We start from the raw sequence: 16,271 nt of genomic DNA on the forward strand, positions 1-16,271 counted from the left end.
ATGAAGGAACAGTTCGCAGGATACAGCCAGACCAGTTCAGGGGGGTCAATCACCTCTACCCCATTCTCAATAAAGGGACATCATCACAAGTAGCTGATTGTCTGTTAATCTCATTAGAAGTGTGCACCCTGGGAGCAGTCATGTTTCATTCCTACTGAAGCCATTACTGACAGCAAATGGAGGGGAGTAATAAGCCTTGCTAAAGGGGCTATCTTCTTTTCCACCTTTGACAAACATTTGACCAGGCAGCAGTTTAACTGGGCGTCCCGTGGGTCAAAGCTGGCCAACATTGCCTGCCTCCATGTGTGTATGCCTCTTTGGTTAAAGGGGACCCTTAACAGCTGTGTTCTTTCCCCTAACAGAACCTTCCAAGTGCATAATAAGTGTGGCAAGTCTTCCTTTCTGACTCCGCAAAGATGGCAAACATTTGTTGGCTCTTTGCTGCCGGGGAGGTGAAATAGTGAATGCAGTTGCCCTGGGCAGTACTTTAAAAACTTCTCCTTGACAGCACTTTTGCGGTGTGAGGGTCTCATATAATTTATTGTCATCCAGGAATTGGCTGTTTAAGCCAGGACGGCCTTGTCTTCAACAAGTTACATTTTTTAAAATTGTTTTCCAGACTATTTTTTTTTTAAGGCTAAATGGCTGATTGGAGTGTCCCAAAGCTGTCTGAGCCCAGTGACTATCAATGACTCCTGGAGGTATGCCCTCGCCGGCGATGTGTCTATTCTGCAGATTCTGCCATAGAAGGTGGTTCATTGTGTTAGGCTCCGCTTTCCTAATTTTGCTCCAGCAGGTTATATAGGACCTCCTCCTGGCAAGGGTCTAGTTAAGCAGGCTGGATTCCAGCTGGATCTTTGCCGGAGAGGTAAAGCACAGAAGATAAAAAATTATTCTGTAACACTGTGCCATTATGTTGTCCAAAACTTTGGCATCGCTTCCACTCAGTAGTTTACTCCCGTACGATACAGTTGGTGGCAACTTAGCTTGTATAACCCAAAGAAGGGGCACCAATGATGGGCTGGCCAATTTTCTTTTGAGGGTTTTGAGAGTTACAGCTAATGCGAAGTCCTTCCTCTTAATGCCTTTTTATCTGGGCAGCAAATGAGATGTTTTTAACAATAACAGTCCCCAGATATTTGTATTCATCCGTAGTTTCAATCTGTGAGCATCCCCAGTACTATGTCGGAACCATATTTTTATTGTTGTTGATCGTCATTGTCTTAGTTTTCCCTAGATTGATGGTCAGGCCATGTTCTATAGAATATTCTTGCATGGTGTTGAGTAGCTGTTACAATCTCACCTCAGTGTGGCTCACCAGGACCACGTTGGTGGTGTATAAAAACTGGAGATGGACATGCCCCCTAATTTAGGAGCATGGGAATTGCAGATGTGAAGCTGTTACATCAGTGTGGCCAGAAAAACATTAGAGAGTGGGGGCAAGACACACCCCAGCTTCAGCCTTGAGTTGTTGGTATTTTCCTGGAGAGGTGAGTTTCCATGCTCAGCTTGACCTCTAACCACTTGTCCGTGTGGAGCAAGATAAGCATGTCCAGTAGGGCCCAAGGTATTTTCTAATTAGCCAGCTTGCTCTAAAACTTACCTCTCGATCAACTTGATCAAACGCTGCCCTATAATCAATAAGGCAGAGATGAAGGGGAATCCAGAACCCCTTGCTGTGTCTATCTTAAAGGATGATGCCAGGATATTGGATGCTGTACCTGACTTTTTTTAAACTCCTGTCTGATTGAGCCAAATGATGGAATTGTTAGAGGCCAAAGTTGCCAATTCTTCAAGCAAAGTCCTGGCAAAATATTTTGCCTTGTTATCAATAGGTGCCATTAAATGGTAATTTTTGCCAAAGATTTATCCCCGCTCTTGAAGATGGGCGTGACAATGGAGCCCCTCCATGAAGCTGGCAGTATGCCCAGACACCAAATATGTGAAAAGACAGGTTCCAGTGTCCATGCCCAAAATGTGGCGATCTGCTTAAAGACGGCAGGGATGCCATTAGGGCCCAGGGCCCAATCTCTACTCCCTTTTGCTATCTGCTGTCTTATGATGTCCGTGTGAGCAGAGTGTTGTCCTATGAACAGCTGAAACAAGGGCGATGCAAGGCTGTTGGGTACAGGATTATTGGCCTTCAGGATATCTTGCGGGTTGCTTTTAGTCAGATGCTGATTAAAATGGTTTGCTACAAATTGTGCCCAAGTTGCCTCTGGAATATGGGAGGAGATTCCTCTGTGGCTAGGGCTTAGTAGTTTGTTGATCATAGCCCAGATTCTGGAACTATCATTATGTTTTGTGTCTGAGAACATCTTGACTCCAAAATCATCTTCCTGGGCTCTTTTAATGGCCCTCTTCTGTTTCTTAAGAAGATTTTTTTGGTTGTCTCAGCATTGGGTGTACATTGGCATCCCCTGGTGTGTTGCACAAAGTTCTTAAAGTTTGGTCACTGCCCTTTTAAGTGGCTTGAGTTGTGCTAATTGCAGCTTGAATTTAGAGCCCAGTAGTCCTGTATGTTCTTGGGCGGGCCTTAATTCAACTGGGGTAGCAAAAGTGGCCCCTAGTCCTTTGGTGAAACACTCCCACATTCTTAAAGCGTTACTGGATAATGCCTTTAAACATTGTATGAAATTGATTACAGATGTAGCCAAGTCCCTTATAGTAGAATGTGAAAACTTAATTTGCTTGTAGCTGATGGTGGATGCGCTGTCCAATACCTCCTCTATACAACTCAGTACAGCAGGTTTATTTGGAAAGATACCTCTTGCAGGAGGTGATTGCTGTCTGCCTTGACACCAAGGTGGTACAAATGGATGTAGTGGAATAATGGGAGGGCCACAAAGGTGGAATCCAGTGTTGAATCAGTTCTAGTGGAGTGAAATGTGGCTGCAGGTGATTTGTCCTCTGTGAACCAGCCATTTAGGGCCCTAAAACGAAGGTGTTCAAGGTCATCCAGCAATTGCCTGCTGATTCTGTTTAGGGAGCCGTGTTTGTTACTGCCTTGACCTGGTACCTTCCAATATGAAGATTGATCCAATGTAGTGTCATCTGAGGAAGAGCCAAGAAGGTAAAGGTTGAAGTCCCCAGAGAGGACAAAGTATGAGGTTTCTTCCTCCCCCGTATTACTCAAGAGCTCCTTCCCCAGCTGCCTTGGGGCCTTTAACTTGCGTTTGGGGTGGACGTAAGGATTAATGATTACCGCTTCCGTTTCCACTATGTTGTTTTTTATGTGGATCTTGATTGTGTTAAGTGCAGTAGACTTGGAGTTCAGAACTTTGGCTGAGGCTATGGTTGTTGTGGAAACATATATTGCCAAGCCCCCCAGAAAATTATCGTATTTATTCCTTTTTACAACTGGAGCAGAAAAGTTCATAGACTCCTGTATGTGAGCCAGTTCATCTATCCAAGTCTCCTGCAAGAGTATAATGTCAAAGGTTTGTACCTACTGTTGGAAGTCGGGATCTGGTAGTTTTGTGACAATGCCATTGATGTTCCAGGAATAGAGACAAAAGGAACAACCTTTGACCTTAGAGGGGCCCCCTGATCCAGACTTTTTCATGCACCGTAAGGCAAACGATTTATGGTCCTCGAAAAACACCTCACGTCCCCGCCCAATGATTTGATTTTGTGCGATTCATGGACCTTCTGGCCATTGGAGACTGCTCAGTTCCTTGGAGAGGACCCCCTTAAGCATGCAATAGGTAGTTGACCAAGCCCTCCCTCTTAATTGGCCAGGAGAGAGCAAGGGTGCAAAGTAACCTGGTTCATAATATGGGTTGAGCATTATGCCCCACCTCTTAAAAGTGGGTCATTCAGATAGTACTTTCTGGGTGGTTGCCGTTGTACTCCAGGTGGCCTTGGTTGCTTCGCATCCAGGGATGTCATCACACAAATTCAATCGCTATAAGATCCTTTGATCTCAGATCTTCTAAGTTCGGAATTGATGATAATAGCTGAAGAATATTACCGCTGTTCAGGATATCATATTCACATTTGGATGTATACTCTGGAATAAAGGTTAGTATATTTGTGCTGACCTACAGATCTGTCTGAGCTACGGTTGGATTTTCAAGGCCCCAGGGGTCTTGACTGTGTAACTTTCTGTTCCCTGACCAGGTCTTTCCATCTACCCCTAAACCATAGTAAACAGCAGTTGTGAAAAGAGCGTTCTTGCATGTACTTGCTCTGCACCTGTCCCTGTCCCAGGCCCAGGCATGGTATGCTATGCTGCCAGTTTGGGCTTGACACCTGAGACACTTTGCTGAGTGGCTCTCAAAAGGATTATGTTGTGAGTTGCTGGCTTGTTTGTGTTTCCGAGGGGCTCCTGTGATATTGCGATGCAAGCCTGGATGTTGCAAGTGTTTGCAACTTCCGACTCAAACGGTGAGGCTCTCCTACCTTCAATTAGGTTTGCTTCTGGCAGATTTGGATGAAGTTGCCCCACCGAGGGATTGGGGCCAGGGGACCCTTTCCTTGCATTATCTGTTGGCTGACCATCCATCGCTGAAGTGCCTAGTGAGTGAAGAGGCTGTACTTGGTGAGCTATCTCTATTTGTCTTGCCACTGCATTGTATAAAGGGTAGATTCCTATCAGATTATGGGCGGTGTGTTTTTTGTCTTGACCTTTCCTCCTTGGGGCCATCTGTATTTAGCATATTTTTGGTGTTCAAAGCCTTGTTCGGACTGAGAGCCGGTTTGATGATGGCTGTTGACTATTCTGGTGCAGGGAGAGCTGGTGCTATTCTTACGGCTCCTCTAGTGTTCGGGATTGAGTTTGAGTATGAGCTGCTGTTATCCTTGAAGTTGCTGTGCTCAGTGCTCCATTGATGTTAGGAGGTAAACTTGCTCTGCTCTTGTCCACATTTTTTGATGGGTCAAAGTTTTGGAGACCCCATGGCTTGGAGTTAAGCGTTTCAATCTAGACTGGCGTGACCCATTGAGGCTACAAATGTTGTTTGAAGTGGGGTGCAAGAACAGTTTGGGTGCGCCAATGCGGTGTCTGTTGGTGCTCGCAAGTTCTGCTCCCCTAACTTTTTGACAATGCTTGCAACAAAAACTGCCAGGGTTTTGCGAAGTGAAAGCTGAATGTCAATTTTGTCCAATTGATATTGCAGTGCCGCCACAGACAGCTGTACCATGTTCAGAAGAAACTCCCAGATGCTGTCCGAAGTTAGTGGTTTTGTTCCTCCTGACTCCACTTCCAGACCTTAGGGGCTGGATACTCTGGGCACCCAGGACAGTTGCGGGAATCTTGTGGGTAGGATGCTAGAATTTCCTCCCATTCCAGCATTCTGAAGTAAGAGAGCATCCCTTAGCCCCCTACTCCTCCTGGTCTTCCTCACTCATGTTTCTCTTGTCCCTGAAAAGATGGGAGATATTCTGGTTGCTGGCAGAATTAACTGATCCTGTGGGCCTCTAGGAGTCATCCTGGATCAAGATTGGAGGTTCGTTAGACCTTGGTGTATGGGACTCCACAGAGGACCTTTGTGCACAAGTGGTGGTTCCCCATAGCTTACTTCTGGGTTGTAGGGTGCTGTGAAATGTGCACTGAGGTGAGTGCTGAGAGGGACAGGAGGAGACTTGTTGTGCCCTAGCTTGTGGCCACATTTTGACAGACCCTTCTTCCTGGGTTGTGGACCCTGCAGGTCATTCCCGGAAGGGTCTGGATCTTGGGCACGTAGGGCAGACCTCTTTTCTGCTGGGGACTCCACCCCCAAGAAGTCCATATCCGCCTCTTTGGAGCTTGCACAGAGTAGCTGTCCCAGGGCCTTTTCTGGGAGACTGGTGGGCGCCTCAGGTAGCAGAGGAGTCTGCAGCCCCGTGAGCCCTTCATTGCTTGAGAATAGAGTCAAGCCTGCGTCCTTCAAGGAGCTGAACTTAATGTAAATTTTTTGCTGATAAGTACATGCAAAAGACCAGGCAGGGATAATTCCCATGTTAAAATTGTGAGTTACAGGCAAACGACTTTCAGGGTTTTCCTCAGGAACCAACTCGATAATGGTTATAAGAGGCTCAATCGTTGAATGTGATTAGTTTAAGTTTGAATTTAGCTTGTCTCTTTTCCTGTCCAGGCCAGCTATTGTGTCTTTTCCTTGAGGACCCTGTGGGAAACATTCCCCTAACTCTTCTAAACCTCATGATGTTTAAACCAGTGTCTGTGCAGTTGAGGACCTCCCTAGACCACCACACACCTCTCCCATTGGATGCACTGTTATCCGGGCGAATGAGCGCACTTAAAGGTGTAGCGAGGGATTGCCCAGCCGCTGGGTCACGGGAGGCCTGGAGGCCTAAGGCCTGGTGAGGAACCCGAGAAGCTTAAAGGCTGTAGTGCCAGGACCAGGAGGCAGAAACCGTGGGAGTTGATACATCGAGCTGCAGTGGCGGCCCTTCCTAAGGCTGAGTCACATTGCCCTGGAATGGCTGGCAGTTCTCAGTCATGCCACAGGAGGCAATGCACAATGCAGTGTGCAACAATGTGGGTAGTCTACCACTAGCCTGGAAAGGTCAACCCTTTTTTAAAGTGTTCGAGCTCCCTCGGGTTCCACTTGAGAGTTTGCAGAGCTGTATAATTACTATATAAGTATATTCTGCTCACCCTATTGAATGAATTGGTACACTAAATCAATGTGTTTATATGAAAAAGCTTATACGTTCCCAGGACTGGTATACTGGAGAAGTAAGGGCTTAAAAGTCATGCTCCACTACCCTCAGGCAGCATAAAATAGGTTAGGAAAGGCTGTCCCTAATTTTCACAGGCTGACCTAGAGGTGTGCTATTACAAAAGGAATAAAAATATGTTGTATTGAAATAATTACACCTGCAGGCAACTGTTGAAAAGAACTCTTACATATGCTTCAGGAATTTAGGTGCCTTAAGCATGCAGCTCCCGTGATCACTCGCAAAACACTCTGGGCATTCATCTTGATTTCTTTGCACAGAAAGCAGCCTTTATATGAGCTACTATTCATGATATTGTAGCCCATCATTAAGAAGCACCTCAAATCGGGTTATTCAGTTGCAACCAATTCATACAGTCAGTCCCTGCCTCTCTTAAGAGCCAGGGCTGGTTTCATCTACTCTCAGATTTAATTCCATTTATGATTTTACCTACATAGCTATTGTATCTATGGAGTATACAGCCATTATTGAGAGTATAAACATTACAAATATTACAGGGGATCCCTATTGTTAATTCATTATCAAGGAACACGGCCACTATCTTTCCCAGTCATTTGTCACAATTACCAACAAATCATTTGCAAAATAATCTTATTTTGAGTGTTTTAAATAGGTACAGATGACTTGACTATTGAAAAGCTCTCCTTGTATGTCTCATTTGTCTGTTATTGTACTGTTAATGCCCTACATTTTTAGCTGAATTTCTGGATTGTGTGGTGACCTTTCTTTCTTGTCATCTTGAAGATGCAATCAAGCTTTGACCCAGGAAAATTGACTGAATCAGATCTGGATTAGGGAAAAACATCTGTGGCTTGATGGCTGAAAATCCATAGTCCTCTTGAATTTGCTAAACCTGTCCACTACATTTGACACCATCAGTCATGGGTGTGACATAAACCAACTGTTCAAAGTGTCAGGGTTGACTCACATGTATTGGTTTAAAACAATTCCATCAGCTGTTTAACAGCTTTTTTTAGCTAACCAAGCCATGTAGGTGCAAAACAGTGACTATCTTGCAGCACACTCCTTGTTAAGTTGTGGTATGCCTTAGGTCTGCTCTCAGTCCTAATATGGGTCTGAACACATGGTACAAATTGCAAAAAGCATCTGGAAGGAAGTGGAGGTGGTGCAGGGAGGGGTCTTGGCTTCCATTAGAGTCCTCTGCGAGCCACACTGGGGGTCTATTCACTACAGCCGACTGCACCCCCCTCCTAAGTGTTCTAGCTGTCCACTTTTCTCTGTGGCCATTGTCCAGTCTCTGTTACCCACACATATATAACAGCCTTTTCTGCCCTCAGTCTTGTTCCATCCCAACGTCTGCCTTTTAGAGATTACATCCGAAAAATTAAGTCTGCTTTTGTCAAAGATCATCTCCATTAAGAGTGACACACAAAGTGATCAATGGCTGACGGTCCTGATCAGTATGCCCTCACTAAAATTTTTGTTGGTGTCAATGACATAAGCTACAGCAGTAGAGAGACCACATAATGCACACAGTTTTAAAATGTGTTGATTCTTCAAGCCTCCCATGTTTGCTCAATATGCTGAAAAATGAAAAACCCCAATTTTTCTTTAGATTTTAGGAACTGTGAGTATAAGACTGGAGACTGCTGGAAGTGAATAAGTGGAGGGTGTGAAGGATTGGTGGTCAACTGTGGGTAAATCTGGAGTGTGAGTGCGTACAGTACATGCATTGGGAGTAAATGAGGTAAAGGCGGGGTTGGGATTTAGTAGATTCAGTTCAGGATCAAACTGGGCAACTGATCAAACCTCTCTATGAGGATTTCAAAGACTAGAGGCCTAAAACAGGGCTGTGTTCTTGCCCCAAACTTATTCAATCTTTTTTAATGGCTGATTTCTCAATAGCACTTTTCTCCATCAATTCCCATGCAGCATTACTAGGGACAATGCAATTGTCGAACCTCCTATATGCTGATGACCTTGTACTACTCAGTAGAGCTAGGGTAGGCATGAGACGCCTCTTGAAAGTCATAGAAGATTACTCCCTTAAGAACGGGCTGCAACTTAACCATAAAAAGACCAAAATAATCACAGGTAAGAGATCCCTAAAAGGGGTCGCAACCTGGGAATTAAGTGGTAATAAGCTTGAAGAAATATATAAATATTTGGGTTTGACTTCCATGGCTCCTTTTCTAAACATAAAGAAGATATGAAGCAGAAAGGGGCTGCCCTCTCCTTGTGGTTTCAGACGCTTTCAGCCAAATTGAACATATATACACTCAGCCCACTACTAGAAGCAGCCAGATCCAAGGTGGTCCTCACACTAGCCTATGGAAGTGTTGCCCTCCGTGGTGGAGAAACACCATAATGAGCATATATAAGCAAACCTTCAAGCTCCCATGTTACACCTCGCCAGAATAGATAAGGCTGGAGTTCGGCCTGCCCAAACAGTCTCTTGTAAAGCGCGCAGACTATATCAACTTTTTTCCCAAAACGAGAATCGCGGCCGGGAAAACCATGAATTACAATATATGGGAGGAAATAACAATGAAGTCCCGCTTTCCGTCTCGAAAACATCTTAACGTCTTAATCAAGCAGCTAGGCATGGAGAGTTTATGGTCATCGGAGATCAACTATAAGCTATTTAAATCATTAACCAAAAAAGTAACAAAACACCTGTCGCAAATTGCAGATAAGACAGCTCTCCAGAAAAGGCATCATGCTTGGCTAGTTTTAAACAGCTATAAGACCCTAGCCCCCAGCCATACCTGGGAGAAGTCCTAACGTGCAGCAGCAAGAGGAAATACCTGCTTTATCACTTGGGAGTCTTCCCAGTGGGCAAACACAAGAGCCCATGGTGTCAGCCTGCAAAAGATGGGACTTGTCAGCTCTGTGGGCTAGCGCCCAAAACTGTCTCTCACATGTTCTGCTTATGCAACAGCACTTTGAGGGAGCGCCCCAGGTTGCTGCACCCGGTTATGGGTACAAATGGGGGTTCGCATGTGCAGACAAACAGTAATAAGCTATCTTAATTCAGATACTCAAAAACTGATTGCCCAAACAATGAGATATTTGGAGGGAGTTGAGCATGCTCTGACTGGCACAACCATCCAAGAGTGCAAGACACAGGCCTCTGCTTCCTGCCATGGCACCAAAATAACAACGGAGATTCTCAGTGACTTCACAACTTAGAACTACATTGCAGTCAAAACTTCTTGGCACATGCGCACTTTAGGACTCGAGTGTCCGCCTGATAGAGCTTCTATCTCATATTGGACTTGTACAATAGCAATGGTCCTTTAGCACTGGGGCAGGCGGTACACCCTGCACTTTAGAAATTGAAGGTCTACCTGGTGGCTATGTTTTTTTTTTAATGTGAAATGAGTGGTCCATTTGAATTTTAATGTAATGGTTTTAATTAACTGAGCACTTAAATTATTATTACTTAAGTAAATTCAGTTAAGAAAGTAGTTGTGGAAATCAGAGAGCAGATATGCAGTGTTTAGGTAGTGTGTGAGGAAGAGTTTGGCAGTGAGGAGCAGTTGTTAGGGAGGGAGAAAGACTGAGGCTAGAGTGAGTGAATGGGATGCTACAAACTGGTATGGATTGTGAGCTGATCTGCTTCAAGATGGAGGAAAGGTTTAAAAGAGTTTCTCAAAGCAGGTTTTATGCTGGTCAGTGAGTTAGCCTTAGTGATTCATCACACGAGACTGGGCTAAATGCAATAAAAGGGAATAGAGGCTTGATTTTGTTTTATATGAAACAATGTTAAATTTATTTGTGCATTTATTTGACAGTTTCCATTCATCATAAAGTTGCGAGTTCAAAAATTTGGTTTGGTCGTTTTGACTTAGCAGCAGTTATCTTCTGGGAAGAAGTTAATTTGAAGGGTGTTTGTCAAATAATCACAACATAATACAAAAATATCAGTGTCAAAATATGGACAACAAAAATTGACAACAAAAAAAATATGAATTAGTAAATATGTGTCTTTAATTGAAATGAACATTGTTATACAAAATAAAACATATAATTTAATGTTTTATATATAAATATGTGTGTGTGTGTAATAAAAAAAAACGAACTTCAAAATTCATATTGACAACAAAAAATTGACAGCCAAAATATTAATTAGCAAATATATGTATTTAATTGCAATTAACGTTATTTTAATGCAAAATAAAACATAGATGTTTTTAATGTATGGAATATATATTACCTACTGGCCTTTGCTAGTAGGTAGTTATAGTTAGGATCCAGGGCCTGATGTCCTAAGACCGCCAAACTTGCTGTGGCAGTTCCGACCACCGCAGTCCTGGCGGTGTGACTGCCCGATTACTATCCTGCCGGGTTGGACCGCCAGGAGACCGCCGCCACTGCCAGGATCAGAGATCCCTCCTGGTTGGCGGAGGTGTAAGTCGTGTTCAGCCACGGCAGTACTGATGTTGGCACCGCCGTGCTGATCACGACTTGCCTTTCCGCCAGTCGTTTCATGGAGGGGTCCCTGCCATGAAAAGGCTTGTGGAAAGGCAGCGATGGGACCACGGGGGGCCTGCACTGCCCATGCCTTTGACATGGGCAGTGCCGGGGCACCCCTGTCAGCACCCTCTACATGCGCACTGTCTTCCATGGTAGACAGTGCGCATTCCGAGAGTGCTAGGGGCACCGTCTGTGAAAAGGCATTGGCTTTGGCAATCCCTCATAGACTAAGCCAATGCCACCGCACTGTTTCCGCTGGCCAGCCCTGCGGAAACATCATAATATGGCGGTGGGCAGGCTGTCGTTTTGGTGGTCAGACCGCTCAAATCATAGTCATGCCCCTAGTTTCCATAGGAAAAGCTTTTTTTTTATTTTGCCAACAACTTTGATGCAGTTTGACGAATCTTCACAAACTTTTGAAAACCAGTATAACAGTCAGTTCAAATACTGTGTTGAACGTTTCGTGGTGATTAGTCAAGCTGGAGCAAAGAAAAAACGAGGGGCCAAAACGCATTTTCCCCATGCATTTTCTTAATGGGTCTTTAGACATGGCTACAGGCCGACCCCCTGAACAGACTTACACCAAATTTGGCAGGAAAGTAGATCTTGGTTCGCAGATCGTGCTTTTTGTTATTTAGTGTAAATTCATTCAGTAGTTTTGGAGTTAATATAGGTAAAAGAAATATAGATATCTGGGCGGAGTCTAAGCAGAGATCTCATGGTGGGATCTGATTGGCTGTCAGCACTTCAACCAGGAAGTGCTGGTAGCCATCTTGGGAACAGTACACTTGATAGCACACCATTGAAATGCATTGTAGTGAGTGTCAGGTTTTGAGGGTCACAAAAAGGAGAATGTTTAAATAGTGATAATAGATTTTAGTTACAATATAAATCATTTAATGATGGTACTATAGTAGTTATGGCAATTGTGGTGCGTTCTACGGTGATTTTACCCTGCGATAAAGCCTTCTGGTGGGATTTCATGAATCATGTTTGATAGAAAACTGTTTTCTCGTAATTTTCCCATAGAGATTATGGTATGTGCTCCAGAAGCTAAAATGAGAGCATATTTTCTGCAAATTCATGCTGTCTTTCTTAGTCATATGAGAATGAAGCCTGACACTCTCAGTAAAACATGTACTTCCAAAATAAGCAACCTGTCAGTTCACTCCTGTGTGTTCTACTGCAGCCTCTCAGAGTGTGGTTAAGAACAACGAGGGAGCCTACAGTCTTACTTATGACAAAAGTGTGGCACACCTGAAGCCATCTTGATTAAATCAAATTATAAAACTTAAAACATTTAATTTAGAAAGGAGCAAGATGAAGGGGTTGATTTTGACTTGGAATTATGGTAATTGCTGTAGAAAGAAAAAATAGGAAATGTTTTAAGCAAGTTCTCAAATGTCTTCCTATTCTATCTCATTAAAACATTCTGACATGCAGACTAAAACATGCACTTTCACCACCAGCAGCAGACTGCCAGTTAACTCCCTGATGATCACAGCTTCTCTACAGAGTTCTAATGTGCAATTAGAGTAATGACATTCTGAATTTATGACAAAAATGTCTCATGTCTGAACGCCATCTTGATGGAATTGAAGTGGAAAATTGAAAGCATTTTCTAAGGAGGCTACTGTATCAAATGATGAATTTAGGAGCATCGTAACAAATAAGGCCATCAGAGAAAAAAGAGCCCAACGGTAGCACAAATATAACCCACATATAGCCCAAGTATAACCCAGTGACAGAAGTGTGCAAAACACTTTTTTTCTTCTTTTTTGCAGTTTTATATAGGACAGACTTCACCCGAAGGTATTGGAGTGCTTTACATGAACATCAGTTACATTATACAAGGACACATTCATTTTGGTATTAGGCTTGGAGAGATTAAGTGATGTTCCAAACTCGGACCTGGTTCCCCAGTTGCAAAGTGTGCAGCTCTGGCGTAACGCCACATCCTCTTCCCTAAGTGTAACAAGTAATCAAGTGATCAAGTGGATAAAAAAACATAAAGATAGGAAACAAATTAAAAGTGCTTTGTCACCATTTAGGACCTCATAAAATATGTCCTCATTTTAGTTTTTTTACAGCACTAACCGTAGTTTCTATGGATAACTGAGTGCAGGAAGCAGGGTGCAGAGGCAACAAGTTGACCATGCTGGGAAGGGGAAGGAGCAGTGGCAGCACAATGGACCATGGAGGGAAGGGGCAACAAACCAAAAATGCAGAACAGGCAAGAGGAGCTGTGGCAATATACCAAGCCATTAAGGGTAGAAGGAAGAGGCAGTGGCAGTACAACTATACGTGAAAAGAACATAAGGGGTCCCTGTTTCGATCAGGAGAGAATTCTAGGGAACAAATCTCAAATCACAACAAGTGAGACCTTCCTATCTTATTAACAAAAAATTGCATAGATAGTTATAATATACTTATAGAAAATAATAATTTATTCAATATATCCAACATTCAACACATTGAAAAAGATTATATTTTAGGCAGGAGGCAGAGAAAATAAAGCCCTTTTGGGCTTAAAAACATCAAAGGTCTCCTGCCTGAATTGGGTCTGTTGGCATGTATAGTTGTACTCAAATCACAACGAGTGATACTCTCCTATCTTATTAACAAAAAATCGCATCAATAGTTATAATAATAATATACTTAAAGCAAATAATCATTTATTCAATATATCCAACATTCAAAACATTACCTAACGTCCGGGCATGATTTCCTAAAAATAAGTACTACACAAAACATACACACAGAACAAGCAACATAAATCTAATAATCAACAAATAATGAAAGGACACACAAACAAATGAAGAACAAACACAAGCCAACAATAGTCCTCTAATAATAAATGTGACATATATATGTGTAAGTATTTTTCCTCAATAGTGGCCATTCCACATATATTGCCAACAGAGAATTGTTTAAATTAAAGGGCTTTATTTTCTCTGCCTCCTGCCTAAAATATCATCATCTTTTGTCATGTGAACCCTTTATGTGGCCCATATTGTTTTTGTAGAACTAATATTTTGAACACGCATATTTGAAACTACTTTACTGTGTGAGTATGAAGAAAAGGGGATTTTGGTGAAAAAAAAAATATTTGCCTAAGATCACACCATTTAGGGTCGGAAGCCGCGATTTATCTTGGTTTTGTAGTTTCACTTTGTACAATTCAGCCACTAAATGGATATCTATTTGCCTCTCATTTTTATGTAGACCCAAAGGTATTGAAGCACTTTACATGAGCACCAGTTACATTGCAGTAAAGTCACATTAATTTTGTTTGGTCTGAGGAGATTAAGGGGGTTATTAAAAGTTTGACGGGCAGAAAAGGCTGACCTCCAAACTCCTACGGTCAGATTGCTGCCAGTGTGGCATTACAAGTTCTCCACTGGGTCAGCGGGGAACAGCCCACAACATTGATGCCGGATCAAAATTGAGCTGGCTGCAATGTTTGGGTGCGTAGGGTGCAACAGCACCCATCGCGCTTGTCACTGTCTGCTATGCGTACATGGAAAAGCGCGACGGGGCTGTCCAGGGGACCCCTGCGCTGCCCATGCCATATCACCAGAAAACTTGTCCCACAGAGTACTCAGGATGCCAGTGAGATACAACGGCCTCATGTTCACTAAACCATGATGGTCGTGTCCCTGTTGGGATGCCATTTGGTAATTTGACAATGGTCACAACAAATATTCACTGCATCCAGAACCTGGCATCTGAGGGACTTGTTGTGGCTTTAGTTTCACTGAAACCCTAAGGGTAAATGGTGAAAACAGCAGCAATAGAAATGCTCCCTTTATCCACAGCCTTCATCTTGTAGAGTTGCAAATGTGCCTGTAGACAATGGGGAGGTGTTGCCTTGAAGATGTGCCTGTACACGTTGGAGAAATGTTGTACTGAAGCTGTGTGTATAGACTGAGAAGATGTGCTCGTAGATTGTGCAGAGATGTTGCCTTTCAGATGTCCGTGTTGATAGTGTAGTGATGTTGCAAAACAGACTTTGTTTTTGGTTTAAGGAGTGGGATTATTAAAACTAATTGGCAACTACGTGCATGATCAGCCCCCACACTGACCTTCAGCAGGTTTGGCGGAGTGAGGCAAGTTCATAGGGTGATGAGGAGAGTATTTGCTCTTTCACCTTATAGACTTTCCCAGCATCCAAAACCCTCAGCAGCTGGTCCGACATCCACACCTGTAGAAAGACCAGGCCTCGTTTATCTGCCACATGGGTACAGCTTGGGTTGCCCCCTTGTGGGCCTTCTCACTGCTGAGAGGAAAAGCCATCCTCTGCCAGAACTTCAGAGCCTGTGCTCTGAGAAGTGCCAGGTAGTCCCTAAGGTGAAGGAGGCCTTTGTGTCCTTCTCACTAACACAACTATGGATCATCTCTATCTATTATGAAAAAACTACAACGTATTCAGAACTCCGCAGCCAGGCTACTATTACATGTAAAGCTGCAAGCCCACATCTCCCCTGCCTTGAGAGCACTACACTGGTTACCCGTTGCCAGAAGATGCACTTTCAAGCTGCTTTGTATTACCCACAAAGCTATACATGGAACAGGACCGCTTTTTATCAGAAACCAAATAACCAAATACATCCAACAAAGAAACCTCTGCTTAAGATTGGCACCCCGCCTTAGAACACCACCATACAAGAAAGACTATAGGTGGTACATCCTTCTCCGTTCAAGCAGCCAAACTATGGAATTCACTACCCCCAACTATAAGAGCCACAGATACATTTCTTGTCTTCAGAAAACTACTCAAGAGTTGACTCTTTCCTTCATAACCACCATATTCAAACAACTATGGACTGCACATGCCTCTGTTGATAAATATTTTTTCTGTTTATGTGTATATTTCTAGTTATGTATAGTTCTTTAGAAAATATGTATCGCTACTATGTCATAACAATACACTCTTTAAACCTGTTTGACTAAGTATATTTACCCATGGTTCTAATTATGTATTGTATGTACATATATGTGTGCATATGTGTGTGCATTCATTATGTGTGTATGTTGTTCTGTGCTTGGCATGTTTGTTGGTCATTGCATGGCTCCTGGGTGGGTTGTTATATACTAGATATATATGAATCCCTGCTCTCATCTTATCACACTTATCTACCCATCAT

General features: G+C 43.2%; 1 protein-coding gene across 5 annotated transcripts in view; it reads left to right on the forward strand.

Annotated features, from left to right (window-relative positions):
• MARCHF8 (membrane associated ring-CH-type finger 8) overlaps positions 1 to 16,271 on the forward strand; it is a 585,276-nt gene that overhangs the window by 151,723 nt on the left and 417,282 nt on the right. The window lies entirely within an intron of this gene.

This window comes from Pleurodeles waltl, chromosome 6 (genome assembly GCF_031143425.1).
Source record: "Pleurodeles waltl isolate 20211129_DDA chromosome 6, aPleWal1.hap1.20221129, whole genome shotgun sequence".
NCBI classification, from domain to species: Eukaryota; Metazoa; Chordata; class Amphibia; order Caudata; family Salamandridae; genus Pleurodeles; species Pleurodeles waltl.